At 44.1% G+C, this 14934-nt stretch overlaps 1 protein-coding gene across 4 annotated transcripts in view; it reads left to right on the forward strand.

Annotated features, from left to right (window-relative positions):
* Positions 1-545: 545 nt before the first annotated feature.
* myo16 (myosin XVI) overlaps positions 546-14934 on the forward strand; it is a 97329-nt gene continuing 82940 nt past the window's right edge. The window contains exon 1 of one of the 4 annotated variants that reach the window (XM_085766180.1): positions 546-709. The gene's annotated coding sequence lies outside the window, so the exon portion shown is untranslated. Of the gene's footprint in view, positions 710-5943; positions 6094-10525; positions 10740-14281; positions 14306-14934 lie in introns of those variants that run through there. The other 3 variants (XM_085766181.1, XM_085766179.1, XM_085766182.1) reach the window with 3 other exon arrangements.

Raw genomic sequence — 14934 nt, forward strand, 5'->3', positions numbered from 1 at the left:
GAGGTGGGGTGAAGGAAGGAGTTAAAGGGATGAAAGAAAAGAGGAGAAGGAGAGGAGGCACATAGTAGGTAGGAGCTGCCTGGCACATCTGCTGTGTTTTGCTCTCTCTGTTTTTGTCCTATTTTTTTCCACTCTGGTTTCCCTTTTAGTCCATTGTCTGAGTGTTTGCTTCTCCTCCCCGTAACACTAATGCACAGTGTACACACATGCACGCAGCGCAACAGTGTGTGTGTGTGTGTGTGTGTGTGTATGGACTCCTGTGTCAATCATTCCCACCAGCTGCTTATGGGCTTGTGATAAGCAGTTGTAATTAGAGATTTAAACTCCCGTCTCGCTCTCTTTCTATTTCTCTCTCACACAAACACGCACCCTCACTAACTAACTCCTAAATCTCTCTCTCTCTCTCTCCCTCCTTTCTCTCTCACTGACTCACTTTCAACTACTCCCCCTTCATTCAGCCAAACTGGCACACTCCCCCCCCCCCCTCTCTCTTTCCCCCTCTCTCTCTCTCTCTGACTCTCTCTGATGGGATGTCAGTGGTGGATCTTTGCCTTTGGGTGTAGATGTAGTGGGAGCTGGGAGCTGATTCCTCCCCTTGTGTCTCTTCTGTAAGTGTTTCAAGCCTTTGCAGCTGAGAGCAGACTGGATTTTATTTCTCAGCTGGAAAGAAAGAAAGCATCAGGAGCTACAAGGCGAACGTTACAATGAGGTATGGTGCCACTTGTTTCTTGTGTGTCCTTTTTCTGTTGTCCACTGTGTTAGTTACTGTGTGAGCTGTGGTCACAGAAGGCCTGATAGTGGGCCACTGTCAGTCTGTTCTTCTTCTTGTGTGAGTTGAATGTTTTATTCTTTCCCTCAGTTCATTTTCGTGAGTGAAAATCTCACAAAAACAGTCAAAAGCCTGTGTCTGTCTGCTTTCATTCAGGTGTATATATATTTTCCAAGCAGTATTTCTTTTTCTTAAATGGCATTATCTTTGTTCGCCGCCTGAAGACTGCCCTTTGTTTCCTTCCCTTTTTCCATCTTGCATGCTGTTGTTTGCCCTGAGATGTTGCATGTGTGCCGGCTGGCAGCACAGCAAAAGGGAAACAGGTTTGTTGGCTTGTTCACTGCGCGCGCACACACACACACACACACACACACACACACACACACACAAACAACCCACACACACACACCATCCAAAAAGCCCTTGGGCTACTGGATGTCAGCTGGGAATCGTCCCAGTTTCAGAGGACCTTGGGCAACTTTCACCCAAACGCTGTGTAGTTTTGCGATGTGTACAGTGCCTTGCCTGTGTCTCGTTGTTTAGAGAAAGTGAGACAGAGGGTAGAGTCCAAAAAAAAAAAAAGCAGGAGAGGCGGAGGTAGGAGTGAGGGAGGGAATTAGAGACACAGACCAGAGCACTGTCTCTGCAAGACAGAATAGAGTGGAGAAGAGACAGAGAAAGGAACAGATTTTACAGTCTGTAAAGCTGATGTGACAGAATGTAGAACATGGCTCTGGATGTGTCACCCCACAAAACTCTTCCTTTTGTTTCATAGGGGCTCACAGATGGGCTCATTCAGACGGCGGAGAGTCTGCACGCCCCCAGTGTGTTTGTTTGTGTGCATGCATGCTCGTAAGTGAGTTCATGCAGGTTGAAGTGAAGTTGTTCACCCCTGCGGTGATGTGATGCAGAGCAGCAAGTGTTGAAAGCAATCGTGGTAAACTGCAAGTACAAGGAGGAAGAGCAACCGTCATCCCTGTGTGTGTGTGTGTGTGTGTGTGTGTGTGTCTGTGTGTGTGTGCGTGTGCATGTGCTACACCCATCTGTCCTCTTGCTCGGACAGATTGTGGGCCTCTGTCTGGCAGCAAGGAGGTATCACTTGCTGTTTATCCCCACCATACATTTACTTAATGCCAGGCTCCAGCTGTTGCATTCAAGTCTCTTTGGTTTCTTCTTCTTTTTCTACACGTTTTACTTTATGACCATGACTGCTGCTGGTCTTTGGGTGTAACTGGCAGCAGACAAATGTCTGAAAACTGTAGTCTGTCGGTCTGTGTCAGGACACAGCCCAGTCCCCTGTGCTGTGGTCAGCTGTTCTGCCACATGGTCTCAAGACTTAGTCACCACCCTCCTTCATAATTATGGGTTGATTTATGAGCAATAGAGGATGATGACGAGGAGGGAGGGAAGGCTATGCAAAGACTTTGCCTCACAAGAAAGGTTTTTGATGTATCTGCTCCCGTCAGAACTCCAGAGGTGTTCAAGGGATATACAGCCCCCCCGTTGTTTCACTCATGTAAAGCAGGCCACCGGCCGTGTTGCGATGCTGAGGCCCCGTGGCTTCAGCAAGATTTAAATGACACCTCTTATGCATGATTAAAGAGGGCAATACTCATTCGCCGAGGTCTGTGGGGATGTGCTCTGAAAGTCATGGCTGCATAAAATTCAGAAATATAAAACTAGAAAATACCTCCACCACCTGTTTGCGAGAACAGTTGTGTCTGCTTTCTGATCAGTGAAGTCAAGCTGGAGAGAAATTCCTGTTTGCTATGAGATCTATTCTTAGACCGACTAGCTGGTTACCAAGCTTACTGGATTTCCAGCTCCTCAGACAGACACCCCCCCCCCCCCACTGTACCAGTCAGCCTGTGCTCATATACACCAAGTAGATAGATGCATTTCATGTGCCTGACGTCAGAGAGCAGACAGCTGATCTGGCAGACAGAAGTAGGGGGTGGGATGGGATTAAGGGGGTTACTGTTCATCTGAGGAAGCCATAGATTTATCACACCCTTAAATCTGATTAGTGCAAACTGTAGTCTCAATCATGTGCTATTTATGACTGGTGACCCGGTGAATAGACGGGTTAATGTTGTTTTAGACTGAAAATGTGCAATATCCACAAAAATGAGAATAATAGAGGAATAATATTGATTGAAACTCTGGGTTATACTTTGAGTCATTGTTCAGTCTGTGAGGTTAAAAATATATTCCCAAAGAGTCCTGAGCCAAAGGAAATATCTGACTGTAACAATGTGTACTTTGTCTGACCAATGCTTTTCCAATTCCAGCAAATGCCCAAGTAAAACAAAAAATAATTGTTGCAGAAACAGAGATATCATCATTAATTTATTATGTTATTGCATTCTGCTTCCTTGTGAAATCCAGAGACCTAATATTATCCATAATTCACAGCTGGTGACTTGGGTGTGTTTTGCTAATGTAGCCTCAAGCCACCAGTCTCATGTAATGATGAGGACTGGACTAAAGAGGACTGGTGACATCACTGTTTTCTAACTCCACACCCATATTCTTCTTTTTCCATTTTCAGTTTGTAGTCTTCAGACCCAAATACTTAAAGCAGAAGTAAGTGATATATTTGTGTTAATATAAGTCTTAAATAGTTATATCTTCCGACAGCAATCACTTACATAGAGTGTTTGGACCGAAACACAGGTCTCTCAGTCCCTCTGCTCTGCTCTGAGCCGAAGAGAAAACATTTATCGTATCCTACAGTTTTTATCCAATGAGGAGAGAGAACGGCATGCAGGGCTGTGTGTGCAGCCAAGGGACGCCGTGAATGTGGCGACGTAGGGACGAGGACTGTTATGGTGCGTTCAAGGAAACTCGTGTTTTTCCGACCTGTGAAGTCATACCAGTTCGATCTGGTACGAGTTCACCGGTCGGAAGTTACGAGTGGCCATTAGTGACTTTCACCGGTAAAACAGGTCGGAAAAACACGAGTGGGTTGCCTGAAACGCTACAAAGTCGTAAGTTGTGACTTGAAGCTGTAATTTACGATTTCAAAAGCCTGCCTGGAACGCAGCATTAGCGAAAACGACCGGACCACTTACTTCTGCTTTAACTCAAGTCACTTATCTTGTTTGGCACAGCTGCCTCTAGAGCAACAAAAGACTTCATATAGTTTTTTGTTTTTGTTTTTGTTTTTACAACAAAGGCATTAAATCAGATCTTCTCCAATGTTTAGAAATTATTTCATTAATCAATTAAAGTTGATCTGTTTGAGAGAGATTTCTGTTGTCTGTCCACAGTCAGCTGAACTGCTGTAATGACAAGATGATTTAGATGAATTCAAAATGAAAATATAATAAATGGAAGTAATATAAACATCAAGTGTAATCTATAACCTCTCTTCCTCCTTTATACATACCTCAGGTGTCCGTAGAGTGACTGTGAGATGCAGATGAAATCCCAGACTATTCTTATAAGTGAGGCCCATGGGACTGGACAGTTGGTCGACTCAAACAGCAGCTAAAGCTAATGACAGGTGGTGGGAAGCGCTGCTGGCAGCAGCAGCAACAACATGTTATTTGGGAGTGGAACACTTCCAGCAGGGCTAAGATTAAATCCCAAACCTTTGGTCCAAGATTTCCCCCATCTGATGAAACAATATCATCAAAGCAGAGCTGTCCACATGGGTTCAGGACTAAACAGGTGCATACAAAGGTCTGACCGAGCCTATATAGTCTTTGTGGGAGAGGGGGTGGGGGGTGGGGGAGTCTGTTCTCTGTGTGACCTCATCTTTCTATAGAAGACTTCCTCATACTAATGCAGGCATGCTGCCACTGGCATGTGACTGGCGGCCTTGCAGACTTTGTTTTCCTTCCAGGGCTATCATTGGACAGCATGTCAGTGAGGGACATTGATGTCAGGGTCAGTGTGTCTGGGCTTGCCAGGACTTGAATCTGCAACATGTGTGTGTATGTGAACATGTATTGCCTCTCATATGTTTGGACTGTGAACTGGAACGGGTGGATTTTATTTGTCCATGGAGAGGCAAAAGATGAGGTGAAGTGGAGAGTGCTGGAATTTATAACCGTGAAAAAAGAAGCATTTGGTGGTACTTGAATATTATGAGGGTAATGTAGTGTGCAGGAGTGGGAGCTGAAAGGACTAGATTGTGTGACACGGTGAGGATGAAGACAAGGAAAGAGAGAGGGTAGAGGTCCTTCTTAGCAAAGAGAGAAAGAAAAAAATAGAAAAGAGCAGGGCAGACAGATCGGCAGAGTAGATCGGGAAGCAGCTGGTTCTCTCTCCTCTTTTGGGAATGTGTGTGAGGGCAGGTGCATGCAATGTAGCTGCTTCGCTGCTCCCATCTCTATCAGGCCTTTAACCGTCCACACACATACAGTACACACACACAAAAACAGACCCTCCCCCTTGCCACAAACACGTGTCCACCTACCAGGTTGTCTTGCTTGAAGCAAGACAATAGTGTACATTAGAGTGCTGAGTAGGAGCCCAGCTGCAGAGCCCTGGTAATCATTCGAACAGCATTGGTTAAGTATTCCCTTTAAAAACTCTGCTTTGATCTAACCAAGGAGCCGTGAGGGGAATTTACACTGAGATGAAAGATATCGTCTGGCTGTGATGTTTGTGCACTCGATTTCAAACATGTCATCTGCCACATTCAACCCATAATCAAATTAGGTCAATACTTAATGGGGCATGATGCTCCCCTCTGAAGATGCTATGATGCTACTCCCACTTACTACCATGCTGATGTTCTGCAGATCCCTGTCAAACTGGTATTTATAACTGTGGGTGTGAGAAAGACAGAGGGTATATTGATGGTGGAACATGGTGAAAGGAAAAAGAGAGGATTGAAGGTGAAGGGGAATGTGAGAGGTGAGGAGAAAGAGCATGAATACAGAAGGAAGGGGCACTAAAGGATTTATGTAAGTCTTGTATTCTCTGTTCACGTCTCTAAGTGGAGGTAAGGGGTCTAAAAGAGGGATAATCTCTAGTTAAAGCTATATTTCAAACCATACTGTGAAGGAAATTGCTTTGGCTTTGGATCACAGCCCCCGCCCTCACCCCTCAGGTGTGTGCATGTGTGTGTGTGTGCAAATTCTATTTATATGTGAATATTTCGTGCCCATGTAGACCTCAATTCCAAAGTTTAGATTCTTACTCATCACTGAACCTTTTCCGTTTCTTTCTTTTCTTTTGTATTTACTCTTTCCTTTATTCATCATCTTACACTTCCCAATCGCCCTTTAACCAGAGTAGAGGGAGATTAGCTCAGCTGGAGCCATGACCACACGCTTACCTGCAGTGTGACTATAGGGGACGAGATGAAGGTGAGTGCAATAGAGTTGTCAGAGTAAAGTGTGATAAGTTCAAGGGTTCATATTGTACCAGTGCTGTGCTTTTAGATTAAAGAGTGGCGTGACAGATTGCTGTAAGCATGGCTATTTTCAGTCTCACATAGTCAGAGGTAGACTGATGAGAAGCACATTTTGCTGTGTGGATATCTAATGTGGTCAGTTATGTAAGCGGTTGCAACCAACAATTAAGTAATCTAGTTTAATAAGCACGAGTTGTTTACTCAGCACTGTGCCAGAAAAGATAAATGTGCAAATTCCATTGTGCAAAATGTGTTTACGTTTTTTTAAGGAGGTTTCAAACATAAACTGTTATGAGGCATTATGAAGGGATCCAGACTATATTATCTTCAAATAATGAACAATTGATTAGAAAAATTAATTGTCATAGCCTACAGCAGCCAAAGATTTGTAGCCTAGGCTTAACAGTGTAGCTTTCAGTGAAATATTACCCTTTCCCAAGCATCACTGTTGTAGGAAAGTAGGCTAACAGTAATGTAGCCTATAGGCTACTGTAAGTTACCTTTAGACAGTCTCTTACTTTTATTTGGTGTAAGAAGTGCAGAGATGTAGTAGTAGCCTATCATGAAAACCTCAATATCAACTTCAAATTTGTGAAAACTTTATTTTGATAATCAAAACAAACTCTGCTCTGTTTTACATTTGGATGCACTGGACAGGATAGGCCTAGGCAGGTTAAGATATTTAAAACCTTTATTATAAACACGCACATCATTATTTTTTTATTTTGTCCACACCAAGACAATATAGGGTTAGGGGGTCAAGTTAAATCAAAAACCACCACACATAGACTTCATAAAATTTGTAATAATCCGTTTACCCAATTAGGTCACGTGCTCTGAAGGCCCACGCGAAACTAGCGTCCACCAGGGGAACCGCCCATTGGTCCGACCTCCCATTGGTTCGACCTCCCGTTACTCCGACAAAATCAACCACAAGTCGGAGGCTCTTCAGAGTGGAGAAGTAGCTAACCTGTTCCTAATTGAGCTGTTTCATTTTATTTTTACTTCTCTAACGGGACAAACACGTAACAGATGACAGGAAAAGGAAGAATTTAACATGAAAACTTTCATAAATTCATATAAATGGATGGGAATCGAACTGCAAACATCATTATTGTCCCACAGGTGAGTTATGTAAACACGAACTGCGTCATCATCAGGATGCTAATTGATGCTAGTTAGCATAATGTCAAATATGATCAGAATAATGGGAAGGTAACGAGGGTAAAGCATTTACCAGTTTATTTAAAACTTTTGCAGTGGCTTGTGTTGTGTTGTTTAACCTTTGAGCACCCAGCGCATCTTTTTTTTTGCAATAGTTTGACGTATTTCTTTAGCATCTAAAAAAGTAATCAATGTCAGCATCTACAATTACACTAAGCTGTGCCTCACTCTGCCAGCAATTACTGAGTTAAACCAGCTTTGACTGAAACAGGAAAAGTTAGTAATCCATAATGTCCACTATACTATGTACAGTAGATGTAGCTAAGCAGCTTGACTCTCCAATTTAGGTTTTCAGCTAATACAACTATACATCTCTTCTAATACAACTATGTAGGCTACAGCCTCTCCATGTAGTTCATGATGACTGGTTATTTGCCAGACCAGTACTATTTGGAAAGGGGGAAGAGAAGAGGTGGTAGTAGGGTAAGACTAGTCTAACCAAAATCATCTCATCCAGGGTATAAGACTAACTGTAGTGACTTCTTTTCCTCTTGCCATAAAAGAGAGTCACTTACTGTTGCTGATGTAGTAGCTTATAGTTGACGCGTGCATGGTGCTAGTAAACCCAATTGCCACAACAAAGTTTACCATAAAAAGGGGATTTATTTGTACAAACCAGTGGAACAGGTCTTCATGTCACAGCACAGCATGTCACGGTCAAAGAATTGTTTGCTTCCAATCAGCAACACCTGCCGATCGTTTAGCTCAGTTTAAATAAGCCACCGTGACCGTATGCCCCACCTCACTTCCTATGTGGGCGGAAGTTACAAAATAAGACACAAAAATATACCAAAATAAAAGCCCAGAATGGCTCCTACACCGGCCCCTAAATTGCTTTCTGGCCGTAGACAAAACAATTTACAAAATATACATATGAGGAGCCATCATTTACACAAATCAAAACAGTCAAGTTCATGTTTCATATTAGCTGGCAGTAGTGGCAGTCGGCCTTCCGCAGCCCCAATGGCCACGGTGACTGCTGGCAGGTAGCTCTCACAGCTCCGACGACAACCCATGGCCCCAATAGCCACGGCAACGGCGGGCAGCTCCGCTGACGACCCATGGCCCCAATAGCCACGGTAACAGCTGGCAGCTCCAATGACGACCCGCGGCCCCTATAGCCACGGTGCCCGCAGCTCCAGCCGCTCTGCTCCGCCGCCGCTGCTCCGTTGTCGACCCACAGCGCCAATCGCTCCGTGCTGCAGCCGCTGTCTCCGCCGCGTAGCTTCAGCCGCTCCACCCCGATGACGACCCGCAGCCCCTATGGCTCCGATCCGCACCGGTGATGACCCGCAGCTCTGCTCCGCAGCTCCTCCACACCAAACGCTCCGCGCCGCCGGCGATCCACAGCTCGGCAGCCGCTCCCCTCGCCCCACCGCAGCCCCTATGGCTTTGGTGAGGGCCAGCAGTTCGGACAGCTCCGCTGTGGCAACAGCCCCAATGGCCCCGGAGACGGCAGCAAGGTGGCGTGGCGTGGCGTGGCTCAAACCCACTCCACTCGGCATGAACGGCCGCTCGCTCCCACCATGCTTTCCTCAGTCCACAAATGAAGCAATTCTTTGACTTATGTAGTGACTTCTTTTCCTCTTGCCATAAAAGAGAGTCACTTACTGTTGCTGATGTAGTAGCTTATAGTTGACGCGTGCATGGTGCTAGTAAACCCAATTGCCACAACAAAGTTTACCATAAAAAGGGGATTTATTTGTACAAACCAGTGGAACAGGTCTTCATGTCACAGCACAGCATGTCACGGTCAAAGAATTGTTTGCTTCCAATCAGCAACACCTGCCGATCGTTTAGCTCAGTTTAAATAAGCCACCGTGACCGTATGCCCCACCTCACTTCCTATGTGGGCGGAAGTTACAAAATAAGACACAAAAATATACCAAAATAAAAGCCCAGAATGGCTCCTACACTAACCGTTAATTATGCCAGAGAAGCAACCAAGAGATTAACCATGTCGAGCGAGGGATTGATGCAGACAGATGGGGAGATTTTCCAGGAGAAAAGCAGGGGAAAGCTAATTAAAAACCAGATGATGCAGGAAGCGATAGGACAGAGAGGAGATCCCCCCCTCTTTCAGACAGACCCTCTTTCTTTCTTTCTTTCTTTCTTTCTTTCTTTCTTTCTTTCTTTCTTTCTTTCTTCCTTAAGGGGCTTCTTTATTTACTTGGTCACTGCTTAATTACTTTCTTTACCTCGGTGCCACTGTGTCTTTTGTTTCACTGCAAACCTGTTTCCTCAGATTGTCTTTTTTTTATTATTTAATTTAAATATAACCGGCCATGTGTCTTTCTGTTTCCATTATTTAGTAGTATTATATAGTCGCTGAGATACTGAATGGGGAATTAAAACATGAAAACAGCAGGGTGGTGGGTGCGCAAGGTGAAATGGTTGAAGTGAGGTCGTCAGCCCTTACTTACAGTACTGTAGATAAAGGAGAAGGCTTCAGACAGGGTGATGGTGTGTCTAAGTGTGTGTCTGTGTTTGGTTTTGTCTCTCAATGACCAGGTTTTCCTCCAACCCCCTTTTTCCAAGGTCAACATGAGGATTATTAGCAGAGGGGCACCTTAATAATGATGGTGCTGGTCATTAACTATTCATCACCTCACAGTAGTGCACTGCAGGGCCGAGTGTTAAGGATTTGTGTGTGTGTGTGTGTGTGAGAGCTTGTTGTGAGTGCACTGGGGAATTACAAACACATCTGTGCATCAGGCTGCATTACATGTTGTGTTTTTCTGTATGTCTGTGTGCAAATGAGACAGCTGGCTCACGTCTAAACAAGTGATTTCCAAGCAAAGCCACTCAGGCTCTGTTGTGTCTGCCTTGTCTGGCAGCAGGTCCCCTTGAAAAAAAAAAAAGAAAGTGTGTCTGTTTGACCACAAACTCTTCAGGGCGTGTATGCTCCATGAGGTGAATCCAGGGCACCTCCCCTTCTTGTGTTTCATACCCTCCTCCTCGTTTTTTTTATTATTTTTTTTCATCACACCAGACAGGCGGCGTGATAGTGGAGAAGAAAAAAGGGGGTGGATGCAAAGTGTGGCTCGGGGTGTAACTGTACCCCACAGATGGAGTAAGTGGGCTGGCTTCACTCGAGTCTGGAGAGGGGGAGGGACGTCGAAGGAGAGAGAGAGAGAGAGAGAGAGAAAGGCAGACGTAGAAGAATGAACAGGTCCAAGCGGCGGAGTTGCCATGGCTACGGAGAAACGGATGAATGAGTGACATCACAGTGGCGGGGAGGTGAGGGAGTGTGAAATTGATTTGGTGGCGGAGCACACGGGGGAGGTGGCTCTTGTTGGTGTTCCTCGTTTGGGCAGACACATTTCTCTCTCTCCTCCCGTACGCTGGTGTCTCCTGTGTGTCGGGCTCTCACCGGTAAGGCTCCGCTTTTACCTCCGTATGTTGCCTCCCTTCCCATTATTAGAGTGAGGGTGAGCTGATTTTTGAGGACGATGGATGGCGAGTGCATGCGTGATTTCCACTCTTTGGTCTTGTCAACATGTGAGACTTAACACAGAGAGAGGATATTAGCCTATGTGTGTGTGTGATAATGTTCATATGCTGCTCACAGGGAATGAAAGGAAAGGCAGATGTTCCCTGCAGTTGTCATTGGTCTAAATATATCATGAGATACTTAAGTGTGGAAGAATGTGTGTGTTTCTGACCGGGAATGAACAGCTGATTGTGCGGGAATGATGAGCACTCCTGGGTATACATGGCATGGTTTGTCACACTTTAGCGCTGGACTTGAGCACAAACCTGTTGTGATTGTGTTTATGTGAGTTAGAGAGACATGCTGCCTTGTTGTTGTGGTGTTGTTGTCAAGCAACTGGGTGTGCTGCTGCTGATACTTTCACTTGTCATGAATCAATGCCCCGGTCCTTTCACTTTTAAGTTGTCCGTCCGTTACTCTCTACATAGTAAGATCAAAACATTGGACCAGCTACAGAGGAGCTGCCTCTCCAACAGTGCACTGTGAACCTCCCCCCCTCCTCCAAATTAAGGGTGGTCTTCTCCACCCTCCTGTGAGTTCAATTGGAAGGCCTGTGCCATTCATGTAGATGTGTGATTAATGATGACCTGCCTTGACCCCTGAGACACAAACAGTGACGGGGCTAGAGATCATAGGAAAGCCAATCAGAATCCTTAGCTCAGTGTCTCCTTGGCCGGCATCCTGAATGGAAGAACAGATTACTTCAGGGATCAATGGATCAACATTTAGTCTAGATTTGGAGAGTATAATCCATTACTAGGACTATCAGTCGGTCCGCATATCTGTTGGAACGCATCATATCTCGTGTTGTCGTTGAAGTGAATGCGGGGTGTTCATGTTTCACATCTTTTCAGTGGCTACCATCAAGGTCACATTGTTGCTGAGCAGCGCAAACAGGCTCTAAGACATTGTGTTGAAGGCAGTCTTGTATTCTGGCCTCCAGTGGCAGTCATGTGTGAAGCGTTTGTATCTAGGGAGAATATGCAAAGAGATACATTTACATTTTGAATTAACTTTCAGTCATTTAGCTGCTTCTCTGAGTTCCTGCTCCTCTGAGTTCAGGAGCAAAGCCGCAATGTTTCGTTGCAAACAGAGCTGAACAAAAATAACTGGTGCTATGTTGAAGAGGGATTTGAAGTCGGTTTAGGATAGACCATTTAAGATGGAGTTTAGTGTAGCAGTGTTGATACTGGGAAGGTGTCTTTGATAAGGAGTGTGAAAAATGAGTCTGTTCAGCCTCAGTAATGTTGGGCTCAGGGCATTAATTATGAATAGCAAGAGGATGAATACACATTAGGCTATTTCAGACAGTTTAATGTGGTGCCATAAAGTTGCTGTTTCTGAGATTGTGGTGCAACTACGAATTTTATTATGTGGCTCCAGTTCCATCATGACAACAAGAAACCTCTCCTGAAACAATACCAAGGGGTCGCATATCCCTTGCATATAAACCATTTAATCTTATTCCTGATAGCATTTTCATTAGCTTTTGGCAAGGACCATGTTTAAACTGAGAGTGCCTGTGATGTTGTCTTACTTGGGTGTCAAGAGAGCAAGTAGTACGCTGATCCATTGTGATAGTCTTGTACAAAGCTGACAAACAGACCTGTGTGGTGTAGATCCACTCGCTGCTTCTCAGATTTGTGATCTCATTTGTTTCTACTATTCAGGATGGGTTGGCTCATTAGTGTTCTCCATTTTTGTGGCAAACAACGCAACAATACACGTTTAGTTAAGTGATAGGTCAACAGGGCATGCCACAGGTCAAGCTAATGGTGAAGCTGTAGAGCACCCTCTGCTGGATCACAAGGCAAACTTCTGTATGTGTTTGTTTTGAATAGATAATTACAGTTCAATCATCTTTGATGTTCAAACCAATGTTCAAATTTTGAATAAGCATCGCCTCAGTTGGTGTGGGTCTGTGTTTTTGCATGTAGCCAACATGGTCCTTCTACAGTGCATTTTGTACAGCACAGACAGTATAAAAGAGTGCAGGCAAATGTTTTCAGTCAAATTAAGAGCTCTGCTGAGTGAATCACTGTGAGTGACATGGTCGGGGGCACAAGTGGGTCACTAGTGGATCACTAGTGGAGATCTCTAAGAGCAGCACTGCCCTGTAGCAAACACATTTCAACATAATGCTTCTTTTTTTCCATGTTGTAGGTAACGGTTGTGACTAAACACTCAGAATTTGGCTCTAAGCCATTCCTCTCCACAGAGTTTAGTTTTAGATTTGATCTTCAGCGCACGCTGTGCTTCTCTTCTTTACTGTTCATGACTACTGGAAAAGAGAAGGCATTTTATTTCAAGGAGGTTGCTTAGCGACACGATGATGTGTTTACACCATGCTGAAGTCAGCTTGTGTGCATGTGTGGTTTGTGAGTGTGTGTCCATGTGTGTGCAGTCAGTCCCTCCTGCGTGTGGTGTCAGCTGTTTGGCCAGGCTGTGGCCAGATACAGTGACTGGACCTGTGCACAAACACCATCATGTTTGAACCTGCCCACACACACACACACAAACTGGACAGTTTAGTTATCGACTTCCAGCCTGTGAGTCAGTGCAGAGATTTGATATGTTAAACGTTCATCATTCGTAGCTTCTCCTTTTTATACTGTCATTTTCAGTGCAGAAATCTGTCTTTTTAATTGATTTTGATCCATTTAAATCAGCAAATACAAGAATTAAGATTTAATTGGTACTGTGATCATAGTATTTCATAGGAACTTTTTACAAAATCTTTCAATACCAGTGGACTCTTTATAGTTAAATCTGTTTGACAAACAATCTTTGAAACGACTTTCAGTGAAGTGAGGTGCGAAACAATAAAAATTCAGATGGTTCAAGAAGTTGTTTAATGAAACACCCAGAGCTGCATTCAGCTGGTGGAGCTCCCAATACTCCTACTGTATGCCTTAAACCAACAGAACAACAGGCCAAATTGAGATAGATTACATTGTGTGCCACTGTAACCTTAGGTCAGCAGAATAAAGATGAACTCCCACACAGATCTATTCAAGCTTATAAGAAGGAAGATGTTTTGAGGAAGAGAGGATATAATATTTTGGTATATTTTTCATGGGCTTTTTGTTCACCTCAAGGATGGTGAACTTGTACAGTAAGGGCAACTGCTGTATACAATAGGAAATCAGAAACATAATGACATGAATTATCTGCATTTTCAACTTCTTTTATGGCATCAAATTACATTTCTCTGTGGAAAAACTAGCTGTTATTTATTCACAGACAGTTGTCTCTTAAAACCTTGGTGAGAAACCCTTCAACCCATAGTGTGAAAGCAGGATACTGTATGTACAGAGGAAATCTGTTCTGTAGGCTCCGACCTTGTTGCTCTCTGCAGGGTTTCACTGAACTTGGTACAACAGAGACTGTGGATCGATTCAGACTTGTCTGGGGGGAACACAGAGATCTACAGGATGCTGAGATCAAGGTGAAGACAGGGTGAAGCAGAAGCAGAAAAAGCTTAAAGCTGAACTTGCATGAAATTTCACTGATGCTGACGGCACCGTCTGTGTCCAAATCTTAATTCTGTTTGCCTTGAAATCTATTTCTTTAATGACACTTGATGTGAGAGCCTCTCACAGCTTCAGCAAGTCTCACTAAGTAGATTATTTTGCCAAAAGAAACATGCTTATATTACCTGATTCTACTTTAGATTTGCAATGTCAACATGTAACTTCATGGGAAATTTCCCTCCGTATTCAAAACTGTCAAGATATTCTTATGATACAGATAAACTTACTTTACAATCAAGCTTAACTTTAAATCAATCTTTCTCTATTTCGTCTCCCTGCGTGTGTTCATCATGGTTGCCTGTGCAGTATTTAGGCTTTGCCGAAGGACAACGAAACAGCTGGTTGTATATCATTTAAATGTTTAGGAATGCGTGCACACTACTATAGTGTGTATGTGCATTTGGTTTCTCTGGGAATATTGGTTCTTGAATTTGAGCAGCTGTGAGCTTCGCATGAGAACACAAGCAGAATGCTGATGTGTGTTTGTGGGTTGGATCCAACTGTCTATGAGTCTGTTAGCTCACCGTGAGTCACTAATACAGTA

The sequence above is a fragment of the Trachurus japonicus genome, chromosome 21 (assembly GCF_045865225.1).
Source record: "Trachurus japonicus isolate A0001 chromosome 21, Traja_1.0".
In the NCBI taxonomy this organism is placed as follows: domain Eukaryota; kingdom Metazoa; phylum Chordata; class Actinopteri; order Carangiformes; family Carangidae; genus Trachurus; species Trachurus japonicus.